The sequence below is a fragment of the Falco biarmicus genome, chromosome Z, assembly GCF_023638135.1.
Source record: "Falco biarmicus isolate bFalBia1 chromosome Z, bFalBia1.pri, whole genome shotgun sequence".
NCBI classification, from domain to species: Eukaryota; Metazoa; Chordata; class Aves; order Falconiformes; family Falconidae; genus Falco; species Falco biarmicus.
The window spans coordinates 78864820-78880824 of NC_079311.1; positions in this window are offsets into that span (position 1 = coordinate 78864820).

Genomic DNA, 16005 nt, shown 5'->3' on the forward strand with positions numbered 1-16005 from the left:
GCATCCAGCCTTGCATATGCTGCATGCAGTCTGCCATCTGATGTATCATTTGGTTCCTGTAGGGAACCTGCCAGCATGAGGTAAGGCTAGACCATCTAAGTGTCCCTCCTGCTCTTGTCACTGAGGGGGAAAGCTGAAGGCAAAACCCACTCACTAGCTCTTGACCACTTCAAACTTCTTCTGTGTAACTCCCCAGAGCTTCAGCAAAGTGGCTTCCAGCAGGGAATCTACCTTGAGACCACTTTCAAGGTCTCCATCTGCACTGAGAAGAGCTTTGCAAACTTAGCAAAGGAACAAGTCACCTCCTTTGCTAAGTTTGCAAAGCTCTTCTCAGCCCTATCTGCTTGCTTGCTGGAGAAAATAAGGCACAAAGCTGATGTGGTTTTCTCTAAGCCAGTAGAAGGGCAGAGCAAGTTACAATGGAGCTTTTGAGGCCGCAAAAGCACAGTTCTGGCTTGCAAAGCATCATCTCGTATCATGGCTATTTTGCCCCCTCAAATTTCCTACTGTATATTTATAGCTTTACAGGATGAACCCTGCCCTGAGCTTTATTTCCTCCTTCCAGATCTTAATCTTTTTTTATTAAGACCATTTAGCACTGATCTATGTATCAACCCCGTGATACTCTGCTGACACAAAAAATGTTGACGCATCAAGTTGAAGTGCTGGAGCTGCCGTTTTCCAGTGGCTTTTTGAAATGATAACAAGCGACACTTATCATTTGCCATCCAATCCAGCAGCGCAATAAGCAAAAAGCCGAGTAATACTGCTTTTCCCCTGCACAAAGCAGTAATTTGTGTGGCACAGTCAGACTGACTTGGGCTGCACGGGGAATGAAGATCAAAGGGGAAATTCACCTGCCTGTCTTGTTTGCTATTGATCTGAATCGTAGCCACTTTATCAGCAGCACTTTGCCATCACCCCCCTCAGAGATCAGAGTCTCCTATATCTCCCCAGCTCTTTATTTATAGAACCATTTAATAAATACATTTTCTTTCCCTGGTCTCCTTTTTTTTTTTTTGTGTGTGTGTGTGTTCTGTTTGTTTGACCAGCCGAAACAAAGGGTTGCCCTTGGTGTCAAGGAAAAAGAAGGGTATCTGGCCCCAATTCAGCAAAGCATGTAAATACGTGCTCAGTTCTTGAACAGGGCAACAAACACATGCCCTTCGTCTTAAAGGCATGTAAATACGTGCGGGGTTTTGAAATGCAGCTGCGTGACAGCGAAGCAAATGCCACAAGGGGAAGAAACTGGTCAGCTGAATATTTGTTTTCCATCTTTGCTTCCTCCCTTCCTCCTTGACTTCATTACCGCTGATTACTGGGGTGACTGGGGCAGAGCAAACAACTGCCTGATGAAAGCAAAGTAACCAAAGAACCTCAGTGCATTTGTGCGTTACCCTTTGAATGGTAAAAAGGGATGGGGAAGACTGTAAAAACAGAGGGAAAATGAAATCCCCAACCATGCGGCTAAGAAATGAATAAGTGACTCTCTTCTTCACGCTGCCAGGTGTTACACAACCTGCCTGCATTGGATTGAGACCTACGTGATCCTCTTCTAATTGAAATCACTTTACCTTGACCCCCCAACAGTAAACTGAAAGCTTGTTGCTCTTGCTGCCAGCAAAGCATCAGCAGTAGGTTGTAGGAAATCCCAGCTGGGGACACGAGCTGCATTCACATGGCATTAATCTTGCACTAAGTGGCACAAAGTCAGGAGGTACCAGCAAGTCTGTAAAACAGCCGCTGTGCCCGTCTGATGCTGCTGGCTGTGTGTCTGCCCAGGTTGATACCTCCCCCGGATGCCGTCTTGTCTCTCTTTCCTACGTGAAGTTATAGAAGTACAGCAAATAGGGCTGGAAGGAACCCTAGAAAAGTCATTTAATGTATGGCCCTTGACCCAAGGTGAGATGAGCCGGACCTAAAACCATGCCTGTGAGGTATTTGTTAACCAGTGGTGGAGATCCATTGGTTCTCTGGGCAGCCCTGCTCCGGGGCTTTGAGAATCTTTTCAGTGGAGATACTTTCACTCCTCAGAGAGTCTGGGGTTGACATGGGCATCTGACCTGTTCTGCTGGATTCACATGTGCAGTTCTGAATAAGATTCTCAGGGTTTTCTGAGGAGTTTTTATGGGCTAGCTGAAGGTAGAGATGGAGTGCCTCCTTCCCTTCCCTTCCCTTCCTTCCCTTCCCTTCCCTTCCCCTTTCCCCCTTCCCTTCCCTTCCCTTCCCTTCCTCCTTCCTCTTCCCTTCCCTTCCCTTCCCTTCCCTCCCTTCCCTGTCCCTTCCCTGCCCTTCCCTTCCCCTTCCCTTCCCTTCCCTTCCCTTCACCTTCCCTTCCCTTCCCTTCCCTTCCCTTCCCTTCCCTTCCCTTCCCTTCCCTTCCCTTCCCTTCCCTTCCCTTCCCTTCCCTTCCCTTCCCTTCCCTTCCCTCCTTCCCTTTCCCTGCCCTTCCCTTCCTCTTCCCTTCCCTTCCCTTCCTTCCCTTCCCTTCCCTTCCCTTCCCTTCCCTTCCCTGCCCTTCCGCTTCCCTTCCCTTCCCTTCCCTTCCCTTCCTCTTCCCTTCCCTTCCCTTCCCTTCCTTCCCTTCCCCGCCCTGCCCTTCCCTGCCCCCCTGCCCTGCCCTGCCCTGCCCTGCCCTGCCCTGCCCTGCCCTGCCCTTCGCCTTGCCCTTCCCTTCCCTTCCCTGTCCTTCCCTTCCGTCCTGCCCTTCCCTTCCCCTGCCCTTCCCTTCCCTTCCCTTCCTTCCCTTCCCTTCCCTTCCCTTCCCTTCCCTTCCTTCCCTTCCCTTCCCTTCCCCTTCCCTTCCCTTCCCTCTTCCCTTCCCTTCCCTTCCCTTCCCTTCCCTGCCCTTCCCTTCCCTGCCCTTCCCTTCCCTTCCCTTCCCTTCCCTTCCCTTCCTTCCTTCCCTTCCCTTCCCTTCCCTTCCTCCTGCCCTTCCCTTCCCTTCCCCTGCCCTTCCCCTGCCCTTCCCTTCCCTTCCCTTCCCTTCCCTTCCCTTCCCTTCCCTTCCCTTCCCTTCCCTTCCCTTCCCTTCCCTTCCCTTCCCTTCCCCGCCCTGCCCCTTCCCTGCCCTTCCCTGCCCTGCCCTGCCCTTCCCTTCCCCTTCCCACTGGGATCCTGTGCCATGTTTGACAGACATTTAAAGAAGGGTTTGTTCCAACCAAGAAGCCAAGGGGGGAACGGAAGGGCGATTTACCATTCCCTGAGGAAGTTTCAGTCCTTCTTTCCTAACTGGGATTATCTTCAAGCATTTGTTTTTATGAAGCAAGAATAACTTAAAATAGATATAGGTGAGTATTTAAATCAAACTGCCCCTTCCTAAACATGGGATTTACTTTAAGAAAACTGGGTGGTACTCGCTGGCTTTGTGGAGAACAAGTGCAATTCGAGAGCAGCAAGGTCAGCTCTATAAAATGAAAGCACAACAAACAAACGTAAGGAAAGCTCCACACTATTTTACTCACAGCTTAAAGTTCCTGGTGCTGCAGTGTAAAAGCTTGGAAGCTAATTGCTGGGGGGGGGGGGGGGGGGCGCGGGGAGGGGGGAAGCACACTTCTTTTTTCTTTTTTTTTCCCCCGCTGGTCACTTGCTTGGGTTATGCCTAGAGGATCTGCCATAGCATATTGGACAAAATGGCTCCAGTTTGAAGGTCGAGGTGGAAATGGCCCATGGCCAGAGGAGTGGGAGCCTTGTTGGGGTGTCACTCCAGTCCTCACGTCCACATAGTGACAAAGCGTAGAGCTGCTCTGTCCCCTCTGCAGAGGAGAGAGCAAAGTTTCCAGGTACCGCGTTAGTCTGCAAGGCTTGTACTCCAGGTGAAGCAGGAAAAGAAGGGGAGAAAGCAGATTATGAGATGGATTGAGCTGGGACTGAAGTTTTGTAGAAGGTTAAGTTAAGAGTTGGGGTCCATAGAAGTCAGTAGAGAAATTCCCGGTGGGTTTTTGACGATGCCCTAGAGCAGGTGTAGGCTTATCAGAAACCGACAAACCTTTGTGGTTTCCCCTGTCCTAATTACTTTATAGAGTATTATCATACTAATACGTGAGCATCAGATCTTTTTTTTTTTTTTAATCTAAACTTGTGGAAACAGTGCAGCATTAGGAGTGTGGTAATAAACGAAAAACGTTAACATGCAATTCCCTTATGCTTTTGAAAAAATTACTTCATAAATGCAAAGTAAAATATTTTCCTTTTTTATTACCCTGACAATTACATATTAAGAATTTCTTTTTTATGTTTAAAAACATATGCAATACGGGCAGACAGGCTCCAAAATGTAATTGCTTTTCTTTCTATAAGAATCAGATGTCATTTTCTCCAAACTAAACTCTGAAAAGAGATAGGGGAAGCAAATTGGTTGTATGCATTAAATTTTGAAACATCTGATAGCATTCCTCAATTAAACTATTTAAATGAAAAAAGATTGCTTTACAGCTCTATCATATCCACTGAATAAAACCTCTGTTGAGGCAAATTGGCAGTGGCAGGTACCAAATGCATTGGCCTTAATGAGACTGGACAACCTAATAGAGGTCATTGGTAATTGTTATTATATACAATATTGCACTGTCAAAAAAAACCCCCTTAAGCTACACACATTGCTCAAGACATCTGAGTTTCATTGCTGCAAAGGAAGGCTTTTATCTTCCTATGTAAAGCAATATTATTGTTGTTTTTCATCATGAATTACAGGCTACTCTCTAAAGGTGCTATAGCAAAAAGGAAAATAGCTTTGGTCACCATTGCTAGCTTGTGAAAAACTTTCTGGAGGAGATAGGAAGCCCACTTGGAACATTTTTCAGTTTCAGTGGGAGCTGGGTTGTGCTTGTAATTATATGTCCTTGCCCAAATCCTGTGAATCTGCTGGAATGCAGCCCCTTGACTGAGCTGTAACCAGGACCAAGCTCCATCGGGGTTTTTTTGATGCTCAGCCACTGCTCAGCCTCAGCTGAAGGACCAGAATTTATACTTGCAATGATGTTGATTCTCTGCCACTTGATAAAAATGACAGCTCTTAAGATTTAATTTGTTGGAAGGAAGAATTAACTCTTGTTGACTCCTTGGCCTGCTGTGCTACTATAAAAATGAGGTCTTGTAGAGAGGGTGCACATCGGGATGTTGCAGTTCTTCTGTTCCCAAGATCCTCCAGCCTCTTACAAGCATTCCCATTTTTCAATGTTATCTAAACAGCACTGTGGATCCTCCCTTTTAAATTTACAGTAAATATTATGAAGATTTGCCTAAATGGTTTTTGGCTATTTCTGACCTCTGCAGCAGGGAGTCACCAGTAAGTGTTTGAGGGATGTCAGCTCTCTGTGCTGTCGGCTCACGTGTCTTTTCTAACACACCCATGGCCATGTAATCACTTGTTATTTTGTCTCCCTCGTGTCCCCTGAAGAGATCTCTTCACGCAGGGGATAATAGCTGGTGGCTTCACAAGTTGCTTCATGTGGCTGGACAGTGCAGAGTCTCTTGCCAGACTTTGGGGAAGCAGCTAGGTGAGCACCCTGTTTGGGGTCTATAACACCGAAATGACAATACAGTTTACTGAAAAACTGTTTTCCCTCCCCGCTACAGTTGGTGTTCCTTGCCAAAAAAAAAAAATAATAATCCAAACCAAACCAAACCCCTCTTGATTACTGGGAACATCTTGCAGATGGCAATATCTTGATATCACTGTCTTCTCCTTTAAATGCTGTACCAAAATAGCTAGTTTCTGCTGAGTATTTTACAAAGCACAAAATGTGTGTCCATTTAACCTAATAAAATACTAAGTAACATTAAAGCTATGATATTTATTCTCCACTTTCCTGCAACTTACACATCCTCACACACTGGGACAAAGTGAGCAGAAGACATTTCCCTTTCTGATTCGGTAATGCTTTGCGCTCAGCTCTGCACACAAATGTAGGGATGCTCCACTGGTGTGAAATCAGCTTGCGCTTCCATCGCCTGCTGCCACCGGTCAGTGATGGGATCTTCTCTGGGGCCAAATCCTTGTCCACCCCAGTCTTATGTGACTGCACTGGGCTCTTGCAATCCTCCAACCCACTGCACACCCGTGTGGCTGGAGAGGATCTTACGGAGGTACAAAAAAGGCTTGAAATTACAACATGGTTGTCAGCCTTCTTCTGAGGCTTTAATTCTCTTTAGATGTTTTTTTTTTACTATGTGTTTTACCCTTATTTTAGAGACTTGAGCTCCTTAACTGAATGCTGTAAACCATTAAGGTCAGTACTGCAATATTTTAATGTTGCTATTTAACAGAAGCAAGATTATTACAGCAGTGAAAACTGCTGCAGGGAAAAGAAAACGCTAGGCAGGGACCTAGCAGTGAACGGCAAGTAAAAATCAAACAAAACTTTGCGTAAGACAAATATCCTTATGCAATTAATGCATCAGCTCATACTGGCAGACTGATGGAAATAAATCACTTTTTTCTTTTCAGCATGGGAGATTTCCAGTGAAGGACAGTACAAAGGTCCTTTCTGTAGCTGAAAGAAACAGCATTATCTTACATTTTTTTCCATACCATGCATGCAGCTGATGCACAAAAAGGTGTAATTACAATCTGACATGGAAGTGATTGTCTGAGCCTGAAAATCAGTAATGTTAACCTTCTCAAAATAAATTTCAATTTGATCCTGTGAATTTTACATTGAAATGAGTTTTTTCTTTAAAACCCTGGAGAAAACAACCCTGTATGTGCGCATTAACAAATAGCTTTGCAAATCTAGGCTAAAGTGAATATTCAATTTCAGGAGGTCAAATTGAGATTCACTCTCAACAACAAAACAACTAAGCCACATGAGCCAAAGTTAACTCTCTTGTAGACACAACGGAGCTTTCACCTGTCACTAAGGTGGCCATTTGCCCCTACGCCTCCCCTTTACAGTCTTGGTGACATTTATATTCCAAAGCCAAATCTGGTTAAATACCTAACACCTCTGCAGTGACTATCCTGAAGACGGGGGTTTTGCAGGTTGCCTTCAAGACTAGGAGAGACTTTTCATGCAGTTTGAGGATATCAAGAAGCTTTTTTTTGCTTGATATCCTGAAACCACATGATATATATAAAAAAGAGACATGTTTTCTCTTGCTTTCCTGCTGACTCCTCCATCCCTGTAGTTAAAGGCCCTGGAGCTGAAGAAAGTGGATTTCCTAGGAGGTACCCACTGGGTAGCAGAAATGTCAGTCTTACCCCCCAGGCATTAGCAAATTTCATTCTCACATGGTCCCCACAGGGTGCCAGATAGGACTTCACTCTGGCACTGTGCTGGAGACCTAGGGTTTGCAGACTCCTAGCCACACTAGCTTTGGTGCTCTTCTGTGCCTGGTGGGGCAGTGGTCCCTGGCTAGGGAGAGGTTTTCAGCTTTTGGGGTCCTCTATTGCAAATGTGTAGACAATCTGAGGCCAGTGCCTGAGTCTTGTTTTCTTTATTACCATATACACCACTTGAGAGATGAAACCCTTCAGAGCCTCTCTCCTTAGACAGCAAATCATGTGCATGAGCTGAAAGCCATCTCCTTACCTTTTTTAATCTTTGGGTCTCTTTTTGGAACTAGCAATAACAGTTTCTGGGGTTTCTTGCTCAGCATTTGGAAATCTTCCAGGGAGGTGCAGCTGGGGAGACCGCAAATTCTGTCTTCTTCTGGGGAGACCACAAATTCTTCAGCATCTTCCCAGCAGGGCCACAAGGAGAAACCACAATAAAAACTCTGTTCTCCTACAAGAAAAAAAAAATAAATTAGGAATTTCTCATTCCTTTCCTTCACTTTCCCCAGGTCACAAAGAACAAATCCCATTCTGCAACAGGGTCATTAGCTGTATAATGATGGGTCACAGACCCGCACTGCATTAATACTGTGACTATGAGTGCACCTGATGCCAAACCACACAGTGCTGCTACCAGTACCCACACAGTGGCTTTGAGCCTTTGCTTGTGCTGCCTGGCTCTGCACGTAGCTTCACTCTGTGGTAGCACAACCTCCTGCTCAACTTGACACTGTCTACCTCCTGCTGAGAGCCTACATTGTGCCATCGCATGGTCTCTCTGCTCCAGCCCTGAGGAGGGGTAGGGGCATGGGCAGGGTCACTTTGAGGGTGGTAGTATTTTCCCCTCTCTCCAGTCAAATGGAACAGGTGAGAGGGTAGCAGCTCCCAGGAGCTGTCCATAAAAGCCACAATATCTACGCTGTTGTGGATGGTGCAAAACTTGTGCCCTTCTTGGTGTTCAGATGATGCAGATGCTAATCCTGGAACTTCTTGTGGCAGCTGAAAAATACATTCAAAGAATGAAGAAGAAATTTACTCTTCCCTTTCAGCCTAGCAATTAATTAACTTGGTTTTTTTTTGGTATGTATAAAGCAAGACTGGAACTGGAAACCTCTGAGTGTTTCATGAACTACCAGAACGATCTGTAATACAAATGCTATGAAAAGAGAAGTAAGGATTAGCAGTTCAGTGTGGAGTGGTGACATACACCCCTGATGTGCTACTGAAGAAGCTCTGGTCTTATGGAAAAAGGCTGAAGCTACGAATCTGTGTGCAGACTGTATGTGTCCTAACGAGGAGTGTGACTTGTGCACTAGAGGGAGCATTGAAGGAGGCTGGAATTTCTCACTTGAAGAAAAAGGCTTAACCAAGTTATTTTCTTTTAGGTGGATTTCTAAAACCCTAAGTTTAAATATCCATAAAGGAAAATTTTGGCATAAGTAATGTGGTGGAAGTTACACAATAAATTATTTTTTTTTGTTTAGATTGTTGACAACAAAATCATATATGGCAAATAATTTCCCCGAGTTCAATGGGACCATAGTGATTTGGTAACCTTTCATATACGCTTTGCCCTGTGCAGGGCAATGGAAGCTCATACCCATGGACCTGACCGCATACAGCCTTAGCCCATCCATGGCTTTGCTTTGGAAGACATGAAATGCAGAGACCTCAAATATGTTTTAGGATTGATGGGTCCCTGCATCTACTTGCATATGTCTTTTCGCTAGGAGATAAGGACTTTATTGAGGGCTAATGATAGAAGAACCCCAATGGCTCAGGCTGCAGTTTTGCAACCCTCTTTGGTAGGCAACAAGCAGTCAAGGGCTTACAGACCCCTTCCAAGAGCGCAGAAGACAGCTCCTCTGGAGCTTCTCCTGGATGCAAGATCCAGCATGGTCACCATCTACCTCCTTCCAAGGGGAAGAAGTGCAGGGCAATGGCCAACGTTGGCCTTCAGGTGTGGAGAGAAGCAAAACAAGGTCAGCAGGAGTATGGTCGCATCTCATTGCCTTGTAGCGCTGCCAGCACACCTGGGCAAGGGAGGATGTAGCACGATGGTGCTCATCGCCATGACACAAGGAGAAAGCGGGAGCTGCTGTTTGCAACACACACAGAATGATACTTCAAAGTGCTTTACATGCCGTAATGACCAAAGCCCCCATGAATGGACCATGCTACAGTCCAGCAAACCAGACTACAAGATAAGTTTTCAATTTGGCCTTAAATGAATTTGCCGAATTGGCACCTCTGACGTCAAGTAGAAGTGAATTCCGCAAATCTCAATCTATTTTACAGGGAAGCACTATTGATTTTTTTATCGTCTGCCTTTGTTTTTTCCAGCTCTCCCCTCCAAACTCCCACCTTCAGCAGGATTGAATGCTTTGATTTAAGAGAGGCTGTTTAGTGCAAGAGACCCTCTTGGTGGCAAATTAGAGGATGGCCTGCCCCGTACACCCTAGCAGTCAGACTGCAGAGACGTGCTTATCCATCACCTGCACACGTGGCATTTACAATACAATTACACCCTTTCAGCTGGTAGCTGGAGCTGCTGACAGCCTCCAGTGCCACTCTGATGCCAGTTAATATGTGGATCTGGCCCCTAAGAAGCCGAATCCATCAGTGCCACCGCGTGTGCAGTGTGCCACTGAGGCAGGAGCGTGAGCCGTGCCTCAGCTCTGTTGCATTTTAGAGCACTGTGACCAGATGGAATCACTGGGGTTTGAAGGGCAGTGGCTAAGTTTGTGCTGACTTGCAGAAAGCATCACCCATTTTTCTTTTTGACTGTGAAACAGGACAGGGCTGTTCCTGAAGAAATAATTTGCTGTTTCTCTTAAAGCCTCTTCTAGCTACTGGAAAGTCGTTTCTGACTGGGAAGTAGCATCTTTCCTGTCCTACAGAGCAAGGCAATGACTTTTATGCAGAAACAGGAGGTTATCCTTGGTGTTCCCCCTCACTATGGTAGCTCAAGATGGGTTTTGGAGGTTCACAGTGATGTCTTCAATCCACTCCATGTCTTTCTCCAAAACGCTGCTCTCTGACAGAGTAGCCTGGCATCTGCAGGTGGCCATGTGTGCATTGCCTTTGCTTGGCAAAGTCTGTCTACCCCAGAAAGACACTTCTGGCATCTGTCACTCTTGGGGAAGAGCCTTTTGCTTCTGTGGCTTCAGGTAACAGTGCTGATAATGTCACTGTGCTCAGGCTCCACGTGCCTGGTGTTTGGCATAAGTGACTTTGAGTTGCCAAGGGTGGGCATGTAACCAAGCAGTAGGAGCCAACAGAGGGATACAAAGGTAGTAGCTGAAGATACATGCCAAGTACAGAGGACTTAAAAGGAATGTGTATTGTTAAAGAACTGCAGATCCGTTTCCTAAAAGAAATGTAGCCTGTCAATCTCTTTGTTACAGGGAATACCAATACACTCCTTTGAGATCCAATAAAAAAAAGTTAAGCAATCCCCACCTTTATCACTCTTGGAACCAAGCGCCTTTTTAAAGCCTTCTTCTTGCTGAAGCTGCCAGGGCAACGAAGTTTCATCTTCTGGGACTGAATAAATGAACCTTTGCTGCTTGGAAATAAGTCAAATCTATAGCTGGAATAGACATATTTGACAAAAAATAATTTTACTGAAGGGACTAAAATTATTCCTGATGTCAGGAAAAACTGCACCACACATATAGACAAAGAAAAAGAAGTCCATACAATCTGTTTGAAAAAACTATTGAATTTTTCATTTTAAAATCACATTTTTAGTCTCTTTTTTAAGAAAACCCTAAAGATTTCATGAAGACTAAATAACTTCTGAAATAAACAACTCATTCTGGGTTGATCAAAATATTCTGCCTTGACTTGAGCTATAACATTTCTTTCTTCCGTTTAATCAAAACAATTATGAAAAAATTTCCTTGGCTTTGACCTGAACAGAACCTTCTCTGATATTTTTTGTACCAGCCAACAACCCCAAGCCCATTATTTGTTTGAATTTTGCCAAGCGGCCAGGGAAGACGCGTGAATGCCAGACCGTGAGTCACAGTCTCTATTTAGCCATAACGAGTCAAAACCTGGGGTTGAAATCTTACCTCCTGGGAAGCTCATGGAAAATTTGCCACTAAGACCGGAGAAGACAGAACATCATCACAGCCTTTGATCTTCCTCTTTGATGTACAAAAGCTGTTCATGCCATTCAAAGTGGTTCATATTCCCCACAGACTCCCCAGTGAGATGGGCCCTCCACTGGGCTGGGGGGGCCCTTAGCACCTCCCTTCCACCTTGTTATCGGTGTGGCTTAGTGGGGGCTCATTGCTCTGTTCAAACTAGGCTTTAAATCAAAGCTAATGAAACATTTACATGTTTCGTGTGAGTCAAATATCTGGAAAGCAGCACTGGTGTTACCACATGCACAGCTCGAGTTCCGGCATTGGATAAGCAGAGATATTTTAGCTGTGGATGCTCATTAGTGTGATCCTAAGTGTAATTTCTCCCAGTGCCTTTATTCTGAGCATCTCAGAGTTTACAAAAGGTGATAAATTAAGCCTCATGCCTTCTGTGTCCTTAAATACTGTAGATATTGGATTGCTCAATGCTTCTAACCAGGTCACTGAAAGCCTTGAGGCAGCTCCAACCCAAATTATTTCCAGTAGAAGAATGATTCTAGAATAATAGCAGCAAACCAAAAGAATAAAGCACCCTTAGTATTTTATGGTGGTAATCAGACTTAATGAAATTTGTGTTTGTTAAAGCAGCATGGTCATGGAAAGCAGGTGTGCTCCAGCCTAACCAAACCCTGAGGTGCTTTTCCATCACCTGAGCTTGGTGCTACAGCCAGCCCAGGTCATGGACTCGGCTCAGATCCACTGGCTTTCTTGCCTGAGATTCCATTAGAGCTACTTAGAGGATCTGCTATTGCTGTCTTTGCTGGGACACTCTCCCTTTGGTTTTTGCTTCCTTGTATCCTGTCATTTAGAAATGTGTTTTATAAACAGTGCATGTGAAAAGGTTGTATTTGTGCTTGCGGAGCCAGTACTACCAAAGGCACCATCTAACCCTAATTTCATTCAGCCCGAAATGGAATATTAGCCTCTGCAAAATTAGTGGTGGTGTTAATAGCACCAACAGGGACCATTCAAGTTGTCTTCTCTGATGACCTCACAGGATGTGTTGAGGGTGGGGTGCAGCTTGCCTACTCAAGTCATCCATCAGTTCAATTCCAAGCACGCTGGGGAGCAGCAAAAGTCTTGGCTTTCTGCCTGTACCAGGGAGGCAGGAGATGATGAAGATGTCTAGAGGGAAAACCTGTTTGCAACTCAGCCAAAACCTCCACCTCTGGACCTCAGGTATGTCCACCTGGCAGCCTGCTGGGAATTGCAGAGACATGTGAACCAACATGAGGAAAAGTCTGCTTGGACACCAAAAATGGTGTGGCATTGGCAGCAGTGGGCTTTGTCAGGGTTGGTCTGGTTTCCCAAGGTGCTTGTATACCAGGATTCTTCTCTGTAGACTTCATAATACTTTCAAATGGGGATGTCAAAGGTCTTTCCCTTTTCCCACCATCACCCTTGCTCTTCAGATATCCCTCTTTGAGCCATGGACCTAGCTGCAGCTCTGGAGTGTTGCAAGGCTGCAGGTAAAATACAGCAATTTCCTTAAATTAACGGCAGGAGGAATGACAGAAGAATTGAACCCAAAAGCTGATAGCCTTCATGTGATCATCCTTCCTGAGAACTGCCTCAATGGGAGACTTCGCCACCAGCAAACCCTTACCAAGTATGGTTTCAGGCACTGCTGGATGCCAAGGAGCAGCTGGATGGGACAGGAGACCAAGCCAGGAGTTTCCCAGATCAGCTCTTCTGCTTGAGTTCTGCACTGTTGCAGCTAACACAAGTTTTGCCGGTTATTTCACCAGGGAGAAGCATAGATCTTTTTGTTGGCTGACTTTTCTGGCAGTAGTTACAAATTGTCTTCTGAAATAGCTGGAGAGGTGTAAGGTCTCAGACATCAGCTGTTTGATGCTGTTCCTTCAACTGAGACTCAGGACCTGCCCTTGGGAGTGCTCCCGGGCTGCTCTGACACTACGGGATGTGGGTTTGCTCCAGACCCTGCCTCAAGTGCCAGCTTTCCCTGCTCTAAAATAATTTTCAAATTCTTCACTACCTTCCAGAGATCAAGCAGCACTTAATAATTAATACTCTGGATGCTTTCAAATCATCTGACAAAAGAGTCGGCAACAAGATCAAACTGTTATGGTCATTGTCATTGTTTTGGTTTTGATGGATGGGTCCTGCCTGATGGCAGATTTTCTGGAGCTGATTAGAATTGACATGGTGTTTGTTGTTTGTTTTTTGGTTTTTTTGTACGAACAGGTCTTTGTCTATGTGGAGCAAAGCATAAAAAACATGATTTAATTTGCACAATGCTGACATCACATGAGAGACCTGTATGCTCAGTCTCAGGTGAAAAAAAGCAGGAGAAAAGCCTGCTTCGCATGATGAAGAAAACCCATCTGCATTTCCCCCGGTCCGTAAGGATGCTGCTCTTCAGTGACAGCCACGCTAACCCTGTAATGGTGTGCAGGATGCTTGGGATTTATTTCGTTTTAATTTGTACCAAAGAAATAAATGCTCTTCCCTCCAGTTTGTCTCCCCCTCCACCCGGTGAGATAAAGTTATCAAGAATAATCAAATCATAGAGTGGGGGCTGGAGAGGAAATTGTACATTAATACTAATGCATCTGGCATTGCAGGAGACACGAAGCCTGCTGTTCCCTCATTGGCCTGGGAATGTTTAACAAGCTCACTACATACCTTTGCTTTGCTTTGCAAAAGAAGAAAACCCTGCACAGCTCCCCAAGCATCTGACAAGAATGCACAGACATAATAATTTCTTTGACCTCAGCCACATGAGTTTCTGAAAAGAACAAAACAGCATCATTTCATGGCATTTACAGTTTAAACCTTTCCTATTCAAGTTTCTAACAAAAAAAGCCAACAGCCCATTCTGGTCATGATTAAAATTCATAGGCTTGCTGCAGAGAACAGATGCAGAAGCAATTTTAGGCCAGTCATATCCCAGCTCTGCAAAATTAATTTGACAGGTTTGCATTAAAGCACTGATCAATATCCACTTTAGAGCAGCAGAGGCTAACTGAGAAAAAATAAGTGACCGGAGTGCTACCAGACGAGAAAAAATGAATCTTTGAGACTTTTTTCCCTCTAAGCTTGCACCTACATCAGAAGTCCTGACCTCAATCCATTGATCGGTTGCAGTTAACATGACAAAAGGCCTGGCGGATATACCAGAGCTATACCTACCAGGGAACAATCAACCCTGATACACTAAATGTTTGACAGAGTGACTAGACTGCTGAATTAGTATTTGCTTTCTGAGGTCTGGCAGGCAACCTTTCCGTCCTGCAGTTTCCTAGATGCTTACAAAAGGGATTATATATAGACATGGTTTATAGAACTTCTCTTAAACTTTCTTAAAGAAGCACCTCTTAGTGTTTTAAGTTGAGACCAGGATAATAAAACTCCGCAGCCTTGTGCCATTCCAGTTATGTCTCCGACGGGGGAAAGGTGGATTTCCATTTTCAACTTAATAAGGACAAACTGTTTCATTAAAGTGCTGCCGTGTTACTTATCTGCGGGAAAGTGAGGAAACAACACGAGGCACCGAACCTACCCCAAGCCTTGCTCGGGAGCGGGAGCCACACAATTCATATGAGGGCTTGATCGCAGGAGAAATGCCTGTAAATCTCTGCTGCCCTGGGGTGTGCAGGTCGAGTCCAGCAAAGGAGATCATCTACATAATCCCATACACGCCGAAGATGTATCGGCATGTTACTGCAATACTTAACCATGGTCCTGGCTCGCACTGCCCGTGGAAGGAAGGTGTAGCGTTAAAGGCGCATCCGTGCATTTAATGAGATGGACTTTTCATCTCATAAGTGGTCTTGCAGCCGTAAGAAGTGGTAATAACTCACTAGGCATGGGTCTATCTAACTGCAAATCTCTTTTGCTCCTGCTGGACGCCGGCTTTCCCTGGATTACATGGAGTCTAATTGCACCTACCGTACTGCACGCCAAGCAGATTGCACTGACTCGCCCGGGGAAGGGGAGGAGGTGGTTGGAGGGTTTGAAAAGAGAAGTTGGTGTGATTTCCAACCTGCCACTCCTGCACCGCATTTGTGCAGCATCTCTAGGTGTTGCACACAAGAACGGGTGCCGGCTTGAGATGTGGTGAGGTCTCTCCAGGACCACCGCCTTCTTTGGTTATGGCTGCTGTGGTGGGGACCGGTCCCTGCTGGCTGCCAATGTAACTCAGGTGGCAAACTTCACCCTGCAGATCAGATCCTTCAGTGAAAACCTCTGCATGGATTTATTCTTCTCTGCCACTTTTCCAGGAGTATTTTGTGTCCCATGAGGTACAACCTTATACCAGCCCACAGGTCCTTCTTTTCTCCCCTGGAAGAAGACATATTGTAAGGATATTTGGTTTATTACAGTGACAAGAAGATGGATCAACCTTTTTTATTTCTATTTCTGATCATTTCAGGATTCCTGTTCAGGGTCTTTAACAGAAGCCCCACAATTTCCTGTTATAAACTTAACTATAGTTCCACGTTGATTACTCTTAATCACATACTAATTAGCTGACACGATACCCCAGCAACTTGTGAGCCTTATGGGCAATGTTTTGCCAGGAAAAAGAACACAGAATTATAGAATCATAGA